Genomic DNA, 6,000 nt, shown 5'->3' with positions numbered 1-6,000 from the left:
GGAAATCCTGTAGGCTGGGGTCAATATTCCACACCCCTCCCTAATCCCACCTGCCTGGCTCTTCCAGCAGGAGCCTGGGCAGAGCTCTGAGAATTCAGCATTTCCAATTAGAGAGGAGCCCGGGCTCTTCCCAGGTTTGGCTTTGCAGATCATCAGCCCTGCAGGGAGAGAGGAAGGGGGCAATGATGGGAGCCAGGGGTGGGGGCCCCTCTCCTGCACTGGGACCATGGGCACGGCTCGGGAGGAATCACCTTGGCCCAGGGGTACAAGGGGCTCTCGCTCTTAACGCGCTTCCCCAAGGTCTCTGCGAGGGTGTCAAGGTGAATATCAAACAGTCCTGAGGAGCCCCAGGAATTGGGCTAAGGATGCAGTTGCCATGGCAACAGAGTGGCTTATGGTTGACGATATTGAGTGATGTGTCACATTCATAAAGTCACGGTGCTGAGGCAGCACCTCCGAGGAGCCTCTAAAGCAAACCAGGATGGAGCAGAGAGAGCCAGGGCTGGGGCTTGGGCTGGGACTGGGGCTGGGTTTGGGGCTGGGACTGGGCCTACTGGGACTGCAGCTGGGGCTGGGACTACTGGGACTGGGACTAGGAATGGGACTACTGGGACAGGGACAGGGACTGGGACTATGGCTGGGGCTATGGCTGGGTCCAGAGTTGGGACTGGGGCTGGAACTGGGACAGTGGCCAGGGCTGGGGTTGGAGTTGGAGCTGGGACTGGGGCTGCAGACTCTGATGGTGTTTATTTCTGGGCAGAGGTGTTCTCATGTTACCTCTTTCCACAGGAAAGCTGGCAATTTCTGCTGTTACTCCACACTGTGGCATGTGGAGAGGTAGGGAAGTTCAAAAACCAACAGATGGATCCAAACCACGACGTTCTATTTTACGTTCATGCCATGACCTCGCTCAAGATTAACCTTTAGGATAAGCCTTCCTGAAAGCAGCTGAGCAGAGACATTTTCTTCTGTTAGCAGGAGGTGATAGAGTTGTGGAACGTCCTGAGCTGGAAGGGACCCACTGGGATCATTGATTCCAGCTTCCAACCCTGCACAGACACCCCAACAATCCCACCCTGTACCTGGCAGCGGTGTCCAAACGCTCCTGGAGCTCTGGCAGCCTCGGGGCCGTGCCCATTCCCTGGGGAGCCTGGGCAGTGCCCAGCAGCCTCTGGGGGAAGAACCTTTCCTGAGATCCAACCTAAACCCCCCTGACACAGCCTCAGCCATTGCCTTGAGTCCTGTCCCTGGTCACCACAGAGCAGAGATCAGTGCCTGCCCCTCCTCTGCCCTCAGAGGAAGTTGTAACTGTGATGAATCTCCCCTCAGTCTCCTCCAGCTGAACAAGCCAGGTGCCCCCAGGCACTCCTTACAAGGCTACTCCTACAGATCCTTCCCCATCCCCGTGGCCTCCTTCGGACACTCTCTAAGAGCTGAAATGATACTTTAATGTACTTACCATGTTTGTGTTTCTCCTCCATGCCTGGAGGGTTCAGGTGTTGGCTCCCTGAAGCCGCGGTTTCATTCACCGCCCGTGGTCTGGGTCTCTCAGCTGCTTCAGGGCCCAGCCCTGGACAAGCGAGCAGCCACACACAGAGATCCCATGGCACATCCTCTGCTCTCAGCTTCCCTGGACTCAAACTGGGCAGCTGCTGCTGCTGGGCACAGATCTGGACGTCCAGAACGTGTCTTGCTCTCACCCGACAGCACAGAACTGAGCCAAGCTCATGCCGGAGATCTGTTGTCAAATCTCTGCCCTTTAGATATTGAGTTATTTTCCTTACCCAGTAAATGTCAGATGTAAAACACCTAAACAGTCAGAGCAGAACCTCAAGGCACAGTTTTTTTCCAGCAGGTCCCACGTATGAGATTTCCCACTTGCTTGTTCCATACACCGGTGGGTTTTATGCTCAGTTTCAAAACACACACACAATGTCTTGATGCTCCTTTCCCAATTTCGAGTGCTCACAGTGAGGGAGGGTGGTGGGGGGAGGTACTTCTCTTCTCCCTTTCCCAGATAATTGCAGTGATCCCTCCAGATCCCAGCCGGGATGCAGGATTTGCCCGTGGTCTCTCGGGCAGGTGCTCTCATTGCAGCATTCGACACAGCCGTACGCGTTTCATAAGAAGACAGAGGTCTAAGTGTCTAAACATAGGAATAAGTTTCATGCTCCAAATCCCAATTTCACAAGTTGCTTAAGTGCTGCTCTTGGATCGACACGTGAACTCATGTGGAAGAAGCTCCACACAACCTGTGTCATTGTCATCTCCAGCGCAGGGCCGTGGACATCCCTGTGCTCAGCATCATCCTTGTCACAAACCCTGCTCTCTGAGCCTGGGCTGTCCATTTCCACTGTAGTGTGTGCAGATCCCCCCAGCTCAGCACTGCAAATTCCACTCCTGGAACTGGGCTGCTGCTCCTCAGTTTGGGAAGTGCTGCGCACCACAGAGCAGGAGTCCATCGTGAATTTAGCCAGAAGAACATTGTCATGATGAGGGATGAGCGTGGAGGAAGAAGGAGTTGAACATTAATAACAGTGGACAAGACTTGTCTGCATTGATGGATGGTTCTAGTACTACGAAATCAAAACAGATTTAGACTGGACTTGGGATAATCTGCAAATTGGGCCAAAGCAAGTGAACCCAAGAGCACCTTTTTTGTATCTCTGTGCCCTCAAAACAGCATTGCAGAAACATAAAAAGAAACCTCTTTTCCCCACTTGGATCCCAAATCACTGTTTCAAAAGACAGACCCCCTTTGGACAGGTGTCCGTGGGGTGTTTGTGCCAAGGCTGTGACGGGGAGAGCTCCATGGCAGAGCAGGGGCTCCCTGCAGTCTGTGCAGGACCTGCCCCGGAGCAGATGGATATTCCCGGCAGGAAGCACTGTCTGTGCAGGACCCAGGCCAGAGCAGAGGAAGAGAATGAGAGAGAAAGGAGCCTCTTGGTCCTGACTGCAACCCTGCTGCTCTGTAATGAGGGGCTTGGGTGTGACCTTTGGTGGCAACAACAGGGGCAGAACCAGACTTGGAGGGAGGTCAGCCAAGGAAAGGAGGGAGGAAAGGTTGTTTCCCTATGTGCATTAATAATTGTCTTTCTGATTCCCACTACCTGAATCAATAATTTAAAATACTAAAAATACATATTTTTATGTTTGTATATATAATTTTGCACTACATTAATTTCCCCAGGCTGAGTCTGTTTAGTCCACAACAATGGGGCCCTGAGCGACCAGATCTAGTGGAGGCCATCCCTGCTCGATGATCTTTGAGGTCCCTTCCAACCCAAACCATTCTATGATTTCTAGGATGATTTCTATGACATTTGGTAAGACGTCTTCCATCTTTATCTCAACCTACGAGTTTTCTCGTTCCTGATCTTCCAAACCCTCTCTCCTCCTGCTGCAGGGAGCAGTGAGTGAGCACTTGTACCACTGCAGAAGTTTGGCCACTTACTAGGACCAGCACAACAGTGTCCACTCCTTCTTCCCAGAGGTGTGAGTCTGCCTACATAAAAAACATTTTCATTAGACATTGTCAAATGTTATTTGCTCCTTTCTGCATGTGCCTGCTCATCAGTGTGTAATTCATTAATTACCACTCCAGCCAGTGCTTCACCCACCTCAGGTCTGAGCTGTAACACCCAACTTGGGTTCAGTTCTCTCTTCGGGTCCCAGAGCTGACCACAAGGATGTCCAGCAGAAAATCCTACACGGCTTTTATTGGAGAAATCAACTTTGATATGTGAACTTGGTTTAAATCATGGAATCCCAGACTGGTTTGGGTTGGAAGGGACAGCAAAGCTCATCCAGTCCCACCCCTGCCATGGGCAGGGACATCTTTCCCTGTCCCAGGTTGCTCCAAGCCCTGTCCAACCTGGCCAAAATCTAAAGTTATGAAGATTCCAGCAATATCGCATGCAGGAAGTTTTTCTACCACCAAGGCTATTCATTCCAAATCAGTTCTCTAAGAACTCTCTATTAGAGACACATAATCCTCTTTGCCAACAATAATCTCATCAATGACATAGTGTTCTTTAAGCTGCTTTTTCCCGAAATACAGCACAAAACACACACACACACACACTTTTTTCATCCTTATTGAGCAATTCTCACCTCACACTGGATCTGTGTCATTACCAGAATTTTGGTTTCTAATGTACTCGAAAAACTTCTTCTCCCTATTGATTGCAGCTGTGGATTTTTCACTGAGGACCTTAAACCCCTTTATCAATTTTCTATTTTGTTAAGTGTCTCATTCTCAGAGATTGTCAGGTATCACCCCCTCCTCCTGTTATTTACAGCTTTTCTTTTTCAATAGTTCAGCTCAAGTCCCTGGGAGGTAGGGACTCGAACAGCAGGAGCTACTGTTGCTGGAAAGAAAAGATGGGCCCCGAGGAAAGCGGAATGTGGGACAGACAGACGGGGCAGGATGGAGGGGGGTGGTTTGACTCGGATACCTTGAGGGTCTGGGAAGAGAGGAAATGGATGGGTGCCCAAGAGATGAGATTGCTCTTGGCAGCATCACAGGCTGGAGAGTGAGGAACTGCGACAAGCAGTTTACAAATGCAAGCCATGGATGGTCTCCCCTTGGTCTGCAGCTGTGCTCCAGAGCTGCTCCGGCCACTCAGGAGCTCAGCAGTTTATGGGGTTGGTGACATGTTGTCACTTCACTGATGAAGGCAATGCTGGCCAGCCGGAGGGAAGGGAGGCAAAACACGGGGAAGAAGGAGAGGGAATGGAGAAAGATGCTCAAGTAGCAGTAAAATCAGTGTTGGACACAAAGAGAGAAGACAGGAAAACACAAAACACTCGTAGAGAGGAGAAATATCCAGAGGTTAAAGAAAGTAAAGCCAAGCACGAGCCTCATGAAGTGTGAGAGGGTCTGGGAGAAAGCACAGCTCCAGCAATGGTGTCCTTCCCATCCTCCAAACCTTCTTCAAATTAAGAATGAATGCCCCCATCTAATGAGAGAATGAGGAGGGGAACTCCTGCACAATCCCTCCCGCCCTTGCTGGGTTTCTGGAGCACATTCCCTTTCCCTGCCCCACAAACGAATTGTCTTCACAGCCCACTGCAGAAGATGAGATGCCTCAGCCCAAAGCCAGGGGAGCCATTGCAGCACTTGGTGCAAAATGTGGAGCCCATCCCTGTGGATCCCAGAGCTCCAATCCCCCCATTCCCATAGTGAGAGATGGAATTTATGCTCCAAGACCAGTGGCTGTCTTCTTCCCTAATGCCTTCTCCTCCTTAGAGGCACAGAATCCCAGACTGGTTTGGGTAGGAAGGGACAGCAAAGCTCATCTCATTCCATCCCCTGCCATGGGAAGGGACACCTTCCATTGCCCCAGGTTGCTCCAAGGTTGGTTGACCAACCTGGCCTTGGGCACCGCCAGGGATGTGGCAGCCACAGCTTCTCTGAACATCCTTGTGGTGCTCCTCTCTCCTGCACAGATCCCCTTCCTTGGTCAGCCGATGTTCCGTACCCTTTCCCACCACTACCAAACATCCCTCTGCAATTTTCCTTACAAGAGATTATGAGAGGAACACCAACATCTGATCCTGTCTGAGGGGTGGTGAGCCCCTGATCCAGAGACACCTCTGGCCAGGAAATCCTGCTTGGAATGTGGCACACCTGGAACTGAGCCAGAAACTGGAACTTGCAACTAAAACCCGTGGGTTCAGAGTTGTTCCAGCTGCACCTGCTGCCTGTTGTGCCTGGTCCCGCACAGCTCCACACACAGTGACTTATGTAAATAATACCTTCAGCTACTTCTTTTTTATGTTTTCAGACTGTTTATCCACAGCTTTAAGCATAAAATTGTGGAAATGGGAAGTGGAAAAGCATCATTTAGTTCATGGAACATCTGGATTCTGCACATGTTGCTCCTGTCTCCTTTCTTAGGATGAGGACCCACCCCAGCTAACAAGGGGCAGGACAAGAGGAAGTGGCCCCACGTTGTGCCAGAGAAGGTTCAGATTGGATAATAGGAAAATATTTTT

This window comes from Corvus kubaryi, unplaced genomic scaffold, assembly GCF_017639235.1.
Source record: "Corvus kubaryi isolate FWS band 111438036 unplaced genomic scaffold, C.kubaryi_AGA036_p1.0 split3-37344, whole genome shotgun sequence".
NCBI lineage: Eukaryota > Metazoa > Chordata > Aves > Passeriformes > Corvidae > Corvus > Corvus kubaryi.
Note: the sequence above shows the minus strand (reverse complement) of the source record.